The following is a 13,961-nucleotide window of genomic DNA, read 5'->3' on the forward strand; positions in this document are numbered from 1 at the left end:
ACCTAATGGTCAGGGGTCCCTTTACCTTTACCTTTTTAAGGCCTCTCAAGCTTGGCGTGATTTACCTTTGAGTAAAACATGCTTAGGATTTAATTGTTAGTCATGTTTTGTTGTCCGTGGATGCGCAAGGCCAGAGAATCTGTTGCTGTCATGAGCATTGAGTGCTTCGTAGGCCCCAGCTCGTTGATGAAATTGGCATGGCAGGAGGGATGTGCCATAAGATCTCTTTTGTGGCTAACTTGTTCTGTACCACAGGATTTTCTTCTGAATTGCTCTCTTCAAAGAGCACACTGCTTATTCAGACAGGGCTGATGGGTAATGTTTGTTCTCTGAATGCTTTGGGGAGGAGGGGGGTGGTGCGGGAAGCAAGCACCAAGGAGACAGAAAAGCTTCCCCCTGCATCTTGCATGTTCCTTCTGCCTCCGGGTTCACTCTGTTCTCCGTGGCACTAGCCAGGGCTTATTGTACTTGGCTGCTGATTCAGAAGCTTCAGTTCCCCAGTGAGCAGCCGAAACACACATGCCTTCCTCTCTTCCTCCCCGCACCCCCCACCATCCATGGTTTGTAAGCTCCCACCAGTACCCAGCCCTCCAATCCTTAACTCAACTCATGACAGGAGGAGGAGAATTTCCCTGTGGAAGGATCACACAGCCGGGCTCGTTACCAACGCTGCTGCTCGTGCCAGAAATGCACCCATCTGAATCTGACCCCTGCCCCGGGAAAAAGATATTGCTGCTCAACTCTTTATTAGGAGTGTTTGTAAGTACAGCCTTCTTCTGCATTTTCAGGAGCACGGGCTCATCCGAGGGCAGATGGTAGCACGCAGGACCAGCCCAATATGTTTTGCTGCCTGGGATGGATAAGATCTCTCTGCTGCCCCAGTTCCTTGAACAGAAGCTGATCGGATTGGCAGTTGAATTGAACTTTAGTGCTGGCTGCCTCCACCACAACAGAGGGCAACAGGCCGCTTACAGGGTGCAGGGCAAGCTGGGCGGCAAACACAGTTTTGTCCTCCAAGTCTTTACCACCTGACTTACTTACTGACTTACTAATGGTGGGGCCTGTCCTGGTTGCAGGACGTTTGGGGGCACCTTGAGTGGGGTGATGAATCTACTGGGTTTATACTGGTTCTACTAGACTGCAGGATTTCTTATCATACTATCTCTCCTAAAACCAGCCAGCTGGAGAAGAGGGCAGAAGAAGTAGGAGGTGCTGTTGCCAGAAGCTCCTGTATGGTCCCTGTCTCTCTGCCTCTTCCATGATAAGCAGAAACATTTTGAGTGGTTGCAGTGCTAAACCTCTGCTGCTGGAAGGTTTTTGACCTTCCAGATGTTGCTGATCTTCAGCTCCCGTCATCTATGAACATTGGATATACTGGCTGCGTCTGATGGGAGTCCAGCAACATTTGGAGGACCACAGCTTACCCACCCCTGTTTTAGGACTGCTTGCTGCAGGATCCTCTCCCACCCTGGAACTTTGCGCCCTCTTCCCAAAAAGGAGAAGGCTATCAGTGGCTGGATATCAGTGGCTGGCTCCAGCTGCTGAATACTGGTTGCTGGGGAACACAAGAGGGGAGAACGTTTTTGAGCTCATGTCTTTCTTGCAGTCTTCCTATAAGCATCTGCTTGGTCACTATGGGAATCGGATGCTGGTCTAGATTGACCTCTTGGCCTTGCTACAGAAGGGTTCTTATGCTTTTTGATAGAATACAGTTGTGATGCTCTGCTTCCCCTTTTGTGGGGAAGACCATCATAGTGATGAAGGTGGTTGGAATGTGCAGATTTTCATATTTATTCTGATTGTGTTCTTGAATCTTAGGAAATTGCTTTCTCAGGTTGTTTTTTGGTCTTGCTTTGTTTTTTGCAAAAGTAGGCTGCTGTTCCTGCTTGCAGCACAGTTCTCCTTACTAAATGTGAGGTGGCTTGGCAGCTGCTCTGGTTAAATGAAACAACTTTGTCATTTTTTGCTCAAGAAGTTGCGTCAGCTCAGGTCTTTAGGAGAAAGTTGTGCCCATTCCAGACAGTGTTCTCTTCTAGCACTGCCAGTCTGCAGATCAAATTGAATTTTAACACACACATACACCATAGCTGCCAAGTTATCCCTTATTTTAAGGGATTTTCCCTTATGCTGAATAGGCTTCCTCGCAAGAAAAGGGAAAACTTGGCAGCTATGCACATACACACCGGTGTGCATTTGTAAGGTGACCCTTAGCTTATTTTAGACACTTAGGACTTAAATTTTTGAAACTCCGATGAATTTAGGCCAAGTTTCCTCCACCTCCTTCCAAAAGACCTCAGTGTTCTGAGCAAGCCAATAGAGCTCTTTTTTCTTGTAATTGGCAGTGTCTGGGAAAACATGCCGTATGCTTACTATTTTGAGCATAGGTTGTTTAGCCCTTTTCTTCTTCTGCTCTGTTTCTGAGCAAACTGGTTATTACTGAGCTGAATTTTATTCAGCATAGACTTTCCATTACCCAGCTTACAGAGAGTTAGCACTGCCATTGCAGAATATGGCTCACTGGCCACATTCAGTACATAGAACTGAACACATAGTGTGTTTTCTCCTTCTGTGAAGCTGCTCATTTATGGTGGCCTCTTACCACCCAAAATAGATGAAATATACAGTGGTAACTTGGGTTAAGAACTTAATTTGTTCTGGAGGTCTGTTCTTAACCTGAAACTGTTCTTAACCTGAAGCACCACTTTAGGATAGCTAATGGGGCCTCCCGCTGCCGTGCCGCCGCCTCATGATTTCTGTTCTCATCCTGAAGCAAAGGTTTTAACCCAAGGTACTATTTCTGGGTTAGCGGAGTCTGTAACCTGAAGCGTCTGTAACCCGAGGTACCATTGTACTGCCAAAGAAGAAACCAATCTGCATAAAATTTGGATATGCTAATTGATGTGTACGGATGTCAATTTAAAAATAACCATTGGAATTTACATAGAAATTTACATAGAAAGATTTGTGACTGGATGACCTGAGTGACTGCTCAGTCTGCTGTCCAGGTGCTGATTTCAAGGTCCCCAACTCTCCTTTCTTGTGGTTCTTTATATGGGAACAAGACTTGGAGTGTTCAGCCCTTCAGATAAAGAGCGTCTCTAAACAAAGTTCTCCTCAGTTTGGCTGCCTCTCAGCTCAAGGAAACTGGATTTGTGCTGGAGTTTTGTTTGCTGTTTAAATTTCTCTCCTACCAATCCATTTGCTTAAGATGGAGGTTGTGTCTGTAGACCCCCAGCTCTGTTGTTTCTGATGACATCAGGCTGTTGAATGCTGGTGCAATTGGATGTTTCAAGAGCAGGCATTGCTGCTGGATCTTCAGGTTAATGCTCATCCACATAGTACTTTTGAAGGGGAACAGATGTGTTTTTGACTTCATTCACAGTAACACCCTTTGGTCCTCTTTCTGCATGTCTACTTGAGTGCAAAAAGGGCCAATTCCAGAGTACTGGGCTATTGCATCTTTTAGGTAGAAAAGAAAATATATTGGAATGCCATGGACTAATGCAGGGGCGTGGCCAACCTTTAGGCAAGTGTTCCATAAGTCTAATACAAGTATGAGGCAGCACCACTCTAGCTCATGCTCAGTGGCAGAGGAAAGGGAGTGCGGTAGGTGTAGACTGCCCAGGGTGTCACCACTGAGGGGGGTGACAAAATTCCGGGCGGCACTCACCACGGAGCCTGTGTGTGCCCGAGCCACGTGTCTTCCACTATCCTAGGAGAAATGCAGTGGCTTGGGCACGCACAGGCTCCGCGGTGAGTGCTGCCCGGTATTTTGTCACATCCCCTAGCTGTAGGGCGGCTTAGTGGGAGGAGGCAGGCAGACTCCGGAGGCCCTGCGGTGCGCCCCACCCCTATGGGTGGTGCGCCCAAGGCGCCCAAGCAGCTTACTCCGCTGCTGCGCAGATCGCTGCGCTGTCCCCATGTGCGGATCGCCACAGCGCCCCATCCGCCCATGGGCAGATCGCCCCACCCCCGCCACTCCAGGTGCCAGAGCAGCTAGCTATGCCCCTGCTCATGCTGCAGCCCCCAGGAATTGGGGGAGTTTTGATGTTCTATCTTTTGATGTGCTGAGTTACAGGCAGCAGCAAACCATGAAAAAACAGAATGTAGGCCTGACTATGCTGAGGTGTACCTAATTTCTTTTATAATTATAGTACTTATTTCTAAATTCATATCTAGACATATAAATTAGTGCACAGAAATTTTATGCAGAACTGTGCCCTCTTTTGTCCTCTTTTTTATTATTATTACTGATGTGTAAGTGGCCACCCTATTTCCACCACACCAGCTTTAAATCCGGCTTTTCCTCCTACATCTCCAAAGGAGCCCACTGGCTTTCTGTGGAAGAGAACTTTAATTATGATTGAACAACTGCAAAGCTTTCCCTCCATACAGGGATTTTAGTTCATTTTATTTGGCTAATCCTTATGTCAAATCTATTGCACAGTCATTTCAGGTTTGCTGGGGTTTATTAAACACTTTGCCCTTAAGCGTTTCTGGCATCCCAATTATCCTTTTGTTGCTGAAAACAATAAAGCAGATTGATTTGCTCTAGGAGGTTTGACATGACTTTGCATTTGCAAATGAAACATTCCACACAGGTAGGTTTAAGACATAAAGACTGAAGGCTTATGATATGGTCCAGATGCAGGGAATGTTGAGGTTCCATCCTGTTGGAAACTAGCGTTGATGGTAAAGTTCATTTTTACTCCTGTCTAATCCGATGCAAGCAACTCCCCATTTACATGGGGGTTACATTCCGAGGCACAATGCATTGAAGTGAAATCACGTATATTGAGAACACCATTGAAAAAGCCTGCAAACACCACAGTTGCTCCCTTCAAACCTCCTTGCTCAAATTTTGTGCTAGGTCTCCTGGGATGACTTGCAAAAGCCTTGCTAGATGTTGTTTTCGGGCCATTTTGCCATTTCCACGCTCTTTTAGGACTGTTTTTGCCCCTATTTGTGCCACATCCGGCTTTGTGGGAATGCGTGTGGTCACAGTCGCATGTGCCTTGAACACCCGCAAATGAGGAGTTGCCTGTATATTGTCTGAATCTGCTAACATGTTTGCTGTTGGACAAGTTTGCCGCGTTCACCATTCAAACTGGGATATTTTGCTTGCTGTTGTGATGCTATTCTGTGTGCATGGGTGCATCCAAATAGGGACTTCCTTAACACCAGATTTCCCCTGGACAGGGAAAATCTGGTTTAAATTGCCTTTGACGTGATAGCTTCTAAGTGCCCTCTTTGGTCATATGGGGCTCAGGAGGGTGTGGACTATGTGAGGTTGGTGAGCAGTGCAAGCAGTAGCAGCATACTCTAGTACAAAAACATTTGTGATTGTCTGAAAATAGAAAATCTGAAGCACTACCCAGTTTGTGGCTGATCCCTGAAACTTTAAAAGAGCTTTATCCTGAAAATCCCATTACCCTGCTGTGGTTTTAGTACTACTCCCTTTAGTCTGATTATGTAACAAATGTTTCCATTTCCACATCCAGTGTGCATTCCTGTGTTCAAAATGAACCCAGTATTCATCACCTTTAGGCAGCCAAGGCTTTCCTGGGTTTTTAATTTTGTCCAAAGAGCCTGGGAGAGGAAGTTCCTATGGCTTTATAAGGCGTGAGACACCCACACATGCTTCCTCCTCTGGAAAACCAGGCTCCAGAGCCCCCATCAGAGTCGAGAGAGCCTGGCTCACTCAAGCCAGCTGGGTTCCTGAACTCTGTTTAAGGGGGAAAGAAAAGGTTCCCTTGGACTGTACAGATTGACTTTGCCCAGGGGCGTTTACACAGGCAGAGTGCTGAGAGTGCCCTAACCTCCTACTGACGTTAATGGGAGCTGAAGACATTTAGCACCTGTAACGCAGTTGAGAAAGCTGCCTCACCGTTCCTCTAACCTCTGCACTGAAGGCTGGCTGAAGCTCTCCTCCTCCTCCAAAGTAAAGCACTCTGCAGCTTTCCACCTCATGGTGTTTAATGGCAGCGGCAGCCAGTCCCCACCACCACACAAAAAAGTTATGGGCAACCCACCAACCCTTCTCCCAAACATCTATATGTTCCATGCAACTATACACACATGCACAATCTCATGTCACTCTTTTCACCTTAGGATTTCATATTGCTTCTTTGTTTTTCTTCCTTTCCACTTCTTTTCCCCTCTGAACTATCTCCTTCTAAACCCCTTTTCTCTCTTATTCCATGCTTCCCCTTCTTCATTCCATTTCTCGCTCCATTTGTTTTCTGCAGCCTCTGCTCCACCTTTTTCCTCTTAAACCCCAATTGTTTCATCTATGCTCAGCCTCAGTCCCCACCCATGGTTTACAAGCTTGATTCAAGTGGTCTGTGAAGTGTCCATGGATTTATTGCTGAAGATGGGATAAGGCACATCTACTGTATTAAATATTTATATTGCTTTTTAATTGTACTTTATTGCTTTTATTTCTCATATGTTGGTATTCATATTACAGTCTAAATTCTGTGAAATTCGCCTGTAATACAATCAAATGAAATATATAAGAAATAAAGGCAGTACTAAAAAATACAATTAAAATCATGTCATGTCTAACGGAGCATTACAGTTTCAACAAGGGGCAGAAAAATCTTTCAGCAGTCTGCCAAGACCTGCAGCAACTTTTCAAATGGTCTGGGGTGGGAGAAGTTTTGGGAAATACTGCTCTAGTGCATGGAAGCATATTACATAATGAAAATTTTTTGATTCATAAGGTGCCACGAGACACTCTGGGTTGTGTCCAATGCTAGTGCTACTTAGAGTATATCCAATGAAATTAACCGACCTAAGTTGGCTGTGTTCATTTGGTTCAGTGCATCTTCTTTGAGTGGAATCAATGTTGGGTGCAACCCATTGTTATTGTTTATTCTGCAACAGACTCTGAAAATTGCCTCTGTTTCAGTCAATCACGCAAGTTGGCTTGGTTTTCCTCAGGCACTATGACCTCACTGCTACTGTCAGCAAGATTGCTTGCCTCGTCTTGTCACGCTGCCTGCCTTTTGAGCGCAACCCTTCTCTCAGAGATGGCTTGCTCCAGGATCACACAAGGCTCCTGCTGAGATTTCAGACATTCTGTGCCCCTTCAATATCATTATCCAGTCAGGCTGAGGAAATTGCTTCTTTTGTGCGCATTAATTGAGGAAGCATATAACCTCCCTGTGGGACTTTTGTCTATATAGTAGGCAAGGGAAATGTATTTTTGGCTGTTTCCAAGGTCTTGTCACTAATTTGTGTATTGATATTCAAAGCACTTGGTCAGCCATGCTCTTCCTTCATTCAAACAATTACATTCTCCCTCTTTCCTATGTTGATAGCATTCTCTTTCTTCTGAGGTAACTTTTATACTCTGTAACACAATATAAAAAAGCACATTGTGCTGGTTGCTATGCTAACCCAGAATTTGGTCCTCTCTTAATAGGAATGCTGTGGTCACTATGACATGCAGTTCTGTGAATCATTTTGGGGATTGGGTTAAAAAAAAATGAAATAGAAGACCATCACAAAAGGCTAGCGGTTTCTTAACTCTTTTCTGTCAGGTAATTCCCCCATCAAAGATCTTCCCCGGTCCCTAGCTGCTTTTATCCCTGCTATGAAAAAAGATAATTTCCTATCATTTGCACAGTAGGAGTAAAAACAGTGGAGAGTGGGGATTTGGGGCAGGAAAATAGCCTCAGTGGGAAAGGATTTGGAAAATTTCCCCCTGTCCGTTTAAATGGCAGTTTCATTGCTTGCATTTTGTAAAACAAAAGTGTAACATGTAGTTCCACCCTGCATTGATGTTTCACATATTTTGCCGGCAAAGTTGACACTTGATGGGGAACCTCCATTTTATATCTTGGGTTTTGACGCCCTTGGGCAAAAAAACTTTGGAGAAACCTCTTTCAACAATTGTGGCTTCCTGCAAAAGAGTCCATAGCTTGTTGAAGGTGCTGAAAGTTGTCAGGAGACCCCACACAGAGTTATAATTCACACCACCCTTAACTAGCCACAGTTTCCAGGATTCTGTTAAAGTGCTATAAGAGTGCTTTAAGTGTACAGCGTGGGTGTGCCCTTGGAGAAGGTGGCATGTGATAAACCTCCTGTTCTGCCACTCACCTTCTTTGGTGCTTCATGCAAGGGGAGAATAGGTGTGCAGTTGGGGCATTAGACCCCTGCTAGTCTTGAAGGCTTGCTATTTTATGGAGCAGCTCTGCGTACTTGTAGCTTCCAGACTTTGTAGCTTCCAGGTTAGGCTGAGAGGCAGTGTCTGGCCCAAGGTCACCCAGATTTGAACCCTGGTCTCCCAGATCCTAGTGACTTGGTCTGTCATTTTGACCACTACCCCACACTGAACCCCATCAACAGAAACCCTATGCAAGGATTTGTACTTCCACAACAGGGTCTCCCTCCTGATCCCCCTGCATGCCCCCAAAATTGGCCTTGAGGGGGTGTCGAGAGAACTCCAGAACAATGTGTGAGGGGTGAAGGGGATTGTTCCATCTGATAAGCTGTTATGCTTGCACAGACAGAATGTTTTAATAGCATAGTACTGAATTCCACCATGGTGATATTCAGTGCTAGTCCTACTCTAAATAGATCTACTGAAGTTAATGACCATGACTAACATAGCTTTATTAATTTTAATTGGTCTACCCTAAGTAGGACTTGGTTGAATACAACCCATATATATATGGGACCCAGGTGGCGCTGTGGGTTAAACCACTGAGCCTAGGGCTTGCCGATCAGAAGGTCAGCGGTTCGAATCCCTGTGACGGGGTGAGCTCCCGTTGCTTGGTCCCAGCTCCTGCCAACCTAGCAGTTCGAAAGCACGTCAAAATGCAAGCAGATAAATAGGAGCCGCTACAGCGGGAAGGTTAACGGTGTTTCCATGTGCTGCTCTGGTTTACCAGAAGCGGCTTTGTCATGCTGGCCACATGACCTGGAAGCTTTATGCCGGCTCTCTCGGCCAATAATGCAAGATGAGCGCGCAACCCTAGAGTCGGTCACGACTGGACCTAATGGTCAGGGGTCCCTTTACCTTTACACACACACACACACACACACACACACACACACACATGAATGATAGCAGCTAGTTGGTCAATTAAAAATTCATAAAACAGGACAAATAAGGCAGGTTTCCCCTAGTGCCATAAAGAAAATAGAGAGAGTCCAAGGTTGAGTCTCTCTAAGAAGGGAGTTCCTTTAATAATGAAGCACAGCAACTGGAAGGCTCTGTCTCTGGTCACCTCCTGCCTTACTTTATATGGCAAGGGGATGTGGAGCAGGGTCTCTGAGGTTGGTCTTAATGACTTGGCAGATTCAAGGTAGAGAAACAGTCCTTTTGGTACCCTGGTCCTAAGACATTCAGGGGTTTGTAGGTTAAAATTAGCACTTAACATTTTGCTCAGAAATGTAGTTGTTCCAGAACTGGTGTTTAGATGCTTTGTATGACTCACCCCAGTGAACAATTGTGCTGCTGCAGATACAGTGAGTTGCAATAGCCTGAATGAGATGTTATCAGTGGATGGATACCAACTGTTCAAAAGAGTGTACCTGGTTTTGTTTTGACACAGTCTGGTCTCTGTCACGCATGCTACAACTGGGTTAAAGTCAGTTGGACTGGACGTGGGAAGAGGTGGTGTACAGTAGAGGCAATAACCATTTTGCACGCGTTCAAAGCTCGTGTGATGGTGCACATGCACACATCACCGTGAACCCAGAAGAGGCAAGAAAATAGGTTGGGTTGAGGGTGGAATGGAGTGTGGCAGGACACGCTCCACCGTCACACACAATGAGCCTGAATGCAACCCCCATGGAAACTGTGGGTTGCCTGTATTTCTAATTCCTAAAGCCTAGTGTGAGGGACAAGGGATATCGCGAAGTCCCTCCCCTCCTGAGTTCCAGCCCATCCCCGAGCGCAGGGGAAAGCAGGGAAAGCTCCGTCTCAAGTGGGGAAGCAGGAAGTGGGGTCCGAGGCTCAGACAGGGTAGCGGAGCCAGCGTCCCAGGTGAGACAGGAAGGGGAAAGAAAGGGGGACAGACCTGTCCCCCCAACTCCGGAATTGCGCAGAAAACGTAGGGGGAAGAGGATGGGTCTCCCCAAGTTATTATGTTGGAGAAAAACGCGCCAAACGCTATTCGGAGGTTCTGATTCAAGCGGATAAGATGTGTTCCTGTAAATAGCATTGCCTTTAGCACTGTAAATACGCAGCACCAATAAAAAGATAAAATGCAGAGCTGTGTAGAGTCGTTACTCTGAAGTAGCCCACGCCGGCCACTGTGACACCTAGTTTCACTAATAATTCTGAACCTGACCTTGGCACAGGCCTGGGATTAGAAACATGTTTCTTGTGTTCCAGGAAAGTTATGTAAGTAGTTGTGCCACAGAGGGACAGGTTCATTTTCGATAATTAGGAGTTTTGATTGTTACATTGCCACACTTCCTTCTATTGTATCTGCACAGTTGGTGTTGGCTATTTGGGAATCTGATATAATTGATCGAGTAGACCTTTGGGGACAGCAAATGCTTTCCCCTATCTCTATCTCCTTGAATCATACTTACCTATGTTCTATTTTCAGCTTCTTCTATAAAGGAGTTTAGCATAAAATCAGGAAGAGGCTGACAACACAGGTTCCTTAAAACATAAACAAAAAGCCTATCTTGGCCTTGGAATTTGAAATTACCTCTTGTGCAAGTCTGATTCCCAAGACAGCCTGTCAGCATTGCTGTGGCTTTTGAAGGCCAAAACAGACATGATGCAGGAGAGCCATGATCAGACCTCTTTTGCTCCCCATTTTAAAAGATGCTGCAAATTCTGATACTGATTGGAACAGCAACATTAGGGAAGGAGATGATTAACTGTTTTCCATCTACCCTTCCCCCCCATCAAAAATAACCATTCATGAAGCTGCTAGTAGTTCTAAAGTGGAAAAGGGGAAGAAGGTACCCACATCATGTCTCTCTTTCTTCCCACTGTAGCTCTAATACCAGCTTTGAGGATGCCGAGGGGCATTTAAATAGGGGAAATGACAACATTGGGAAAGAGTTAAAAGAGCCTTTCCCACAATACCGATAATCTCCTCATGATCCAAGACCCATCTCCACAAATGTCGGGATATCCAATCTCCTGTTTGATGTCCCTGTTTGATGTCCCTACCTTAGCTGATGATAGATAAATAGTTTTACTTATATATGTCTAATTGAGTTGAATGGAAGTTGTAAAGGTAAAGGTAAAGGGACCCCTGACCATTAGGTCCAGTCGTGACCGACTCTGGGGTTGCGCACTCATCTCGCATTATTGGCCGAGGGAGCCGTCGTATAGTTTCCAGGTCATGTGGCCAGCATGACAAAGCCACTTCTGGCGAACCAGAGCAGCACACGGAAACACCGTTTACCTTCCCGCTGTAGCGGTTCCTATTTATCTACTTGCATTTTGACGTGCTTTCGAACTGCTAGGTTGGCAGGAGCAGGGACCGAGCAACGGGAGCTCACCCCGTCACAGGGATTCGAACCACTGACCTTCTGATCAGCAAGCCCTAGGCTCAGTGGTTTAACCCACAGAGCCACCTGGGTCCCTGAATGGAAGTTGTACTCGCTCTTAATTTTGGCGTGAGGCTGGATAAGTTTACAATGGGTGGGGAGCCTGTGATATTTCATACACTGTTGGACTGTCGGGCTCAGTCAGCGTGGCCAACATTCAGTGAAGACGGGAGTTGGAGTCCAGCAGCATCTAAAGGGTTGCAGGTTCCTTACTTTATATCAACAGCTGACCATTCAGCTTCCGACAGTTAACCCTAAAGAAAGCTCCTGTTGGTAAATTTTCTACAGACATACTTACTACCATGTCTAAGAACTATTTTCTAGAATACATCCCAAAGTGGTGCCTTGGGTTTGTTCCTCCTCTGTTGTTTCCTAGTAGTGGTTTCCCCATCTCTACATGGGTTATGTCCTCCCTTACTTAAAAAAAAGGGGGAACTGAGTGACGTGGTCTTTGCAATAATTGCACACTTCATGGAAACAGAAGTTTGGCAACTTCTCTAATAAATTGACGTGGTTCCCTCTTTCAGCTTCATCAGGCTTGCTTTTATCTTGACCGTACACAGAACAGTTCTTCTTCTTCTTTTTTTAAAAAGAATCTATATCTTGAAGGTTTCAGTTCAATTCCTGTGAGTCGATAAGAGAGAAGGAGAAACTCCTCACTGTGTTCCGGGTCCTGAAAAGCCCCCAGAGCAGCACAGGAGCTAAGAATAGGCCATCGGTCAGTGTTTGTAAAGTCTGCAGTTCCTTCTTGTTGTTGTTTTTTTAAAAGTGCTGATCTTATAAGGTTGAGGCAAGTTTGTGGCTGCTCTGAATGATGTTGTGTGTGGGTTGTGTTTTCCCCGCCTGCTTGCCTCTGTCACCCAGCAAAACAGATCAGTAGGATGTCTGAAGCAGAAAGATAACAGTAGCCTGGGTAAGACTCCGGTAGTTTTGGATAGCTTTGTTGGTGCTTCCCTCATGGTTTTTCCTTTGCCAAGGATCTTCCTTTGCTCAGCAGTGAAGCTTAGACTACTATGAGAAAGAAGAGAGTGCTGGAACCGGATGAACACTGGAAGGTATGGTACAATGGTTGGTGCAACCGGCCTTTCTTGGGGCACAGCTGATTGAGATACCTCTGTAGAATCAACAGGATTTTTAGCTTTTATAAGTTTTGAGCTGGAACTTCAACACTAGCTGAAGAGCTATTTCACTCCTGCATGAAAGCGGGATTAATACAGGGAGATAGGAAGGCTAACCTCGTGATGAATACACAATAAAATCAGTGTATAAGTCATTGGTTTAGAAGTAAGGAAACAGGGTTGTGGCTAGAGCCAGTACCAAGGAAAATTGGGCAGCCGACCAGCTGCATGGATGATAAATGGGCCCCTTAAGCTGAGTCCAAGACCTGGCACCGTCCTTAATTAACCACCTCCTTGCTTTCCCAGCACCAATAGCGTGTTTCTCCGAAAATAAGACACTGTCTTATATTTATTTTTCCTCAAAAAGCACACTATGGCTTATTTTCAGGGGATGTCTTATTTTTTTCCTCCTGCCGCGGCCGGCATTGCTGCTGCGCCTATCGCTATGTCTTATTTTTGGGGTATGGCTTATATTCCTTGAATGCTTAAAAATCCTGCTATGGCTTATTTTATGACTACGTCTTAAAATAGGGGAAACAGGGTAGAGGAGTGGGGATCTGCAATGGTCCAGATACTGTGACCTTGGACAGGTATTTTAAGATAGTGCAGGCATCCCCAAACTTCGGCCCTCCAGATGTTTTGGACTACAATTCCCATCTTCCCCGACCACTGGTCCTGTTAGCTAGGGATCATGGGAGTTGTAGGCCAAAACATCTGGAGGGCCGCAGTTTGGGGATGCCTGAGATAGTGCCTCCCATTTTATGGAAAACTAACACACACCCATAGCTGTGAAGGTCTCCCTTTTTTAAGGGAAATTCCCTTATGCTGAATAGGCTTCCTCGCGAGAAAAGGGAAAACTTGACAGCTATGCACACACCCAGCTGCAACATCATTCTAATACTGATATTCCAAGTAGGAATGCTAAAAATTGGGGTTCTGTTTTCCCACTTAAAGCAACTTGTCTGAAAATGCTTTTGGTGGGTGTTACTAACAACTTCCACTTTTAGTTCTGGTGAAATTACACGTTTCAAAGAATATTTTGACTGGAAGCAAGGGGAGTAGAACTTTGTTCTATTCTGTTATGTCTAGTACCTTGTGTAATACGACTCCTAACATTGCCTCATTTTTTAAGGTACTCCTGCAAGGTACTACTACACAGTATTATATCATATGGAAAGGGAGACTTGTAGTCTGTAGAAGTATATTAGGCAGTGCCTATCCATTCATAGTTGTTGTTTAATCCTCTCTGTGTGTGCTTGTATATATAATTTATTTAAGAAAAGCAAATATGTATGTATAATATAATCTCAT

At 45.3% G+C, this 13,961-nt stretch overlaps 1 protein-coding gene across 8 annotated transcripts in view; it reads left to right on the plus strand.

Annotated features, from left to right (window-relative positions):
• TMCC2 (transmembrane and coiled-coil domain family 2) overlaps positions 1-13,961 on the plus strand; it is a 94,310-nt gene that overhangs the window by 60,513 nt on the left and 19,836 nt on the right. Inside the window, exon 2 of one of the 8 annotated variants that reach the window (XR_015951099.1) lies at positions 617-759. The exons of 3 other annotated variants lie outside the window; for them this stretch is intronic. The gene's annotated coding sequence lies outside the window, so the exon portion shown is untranslated. Of the gene's footprint in view, positions 1-63; positions 760-11,526; positions 12,588-13,961 lie in introns of those variants that run through there. 4 more of the 8 variants (XR_015951100.1, XR_015951101.1, XR_015951098.1 and 1 more) reach the window with 4 other exon arrangements.

This window comes from Zootoca vivipara, chromosome 7 (assembly GCF_965207765.1).
Source record: "Zootoca vivipara chromosome 7, rZooViv2.hap1.1, whole genome shotgun sequence".
Taxonomy (NCBI): Eukaryota; Metazoa; Chordata; class Lepidosauria; order Squamata; family Lacertidae; genus Zootoca; species Zootoca vivipara.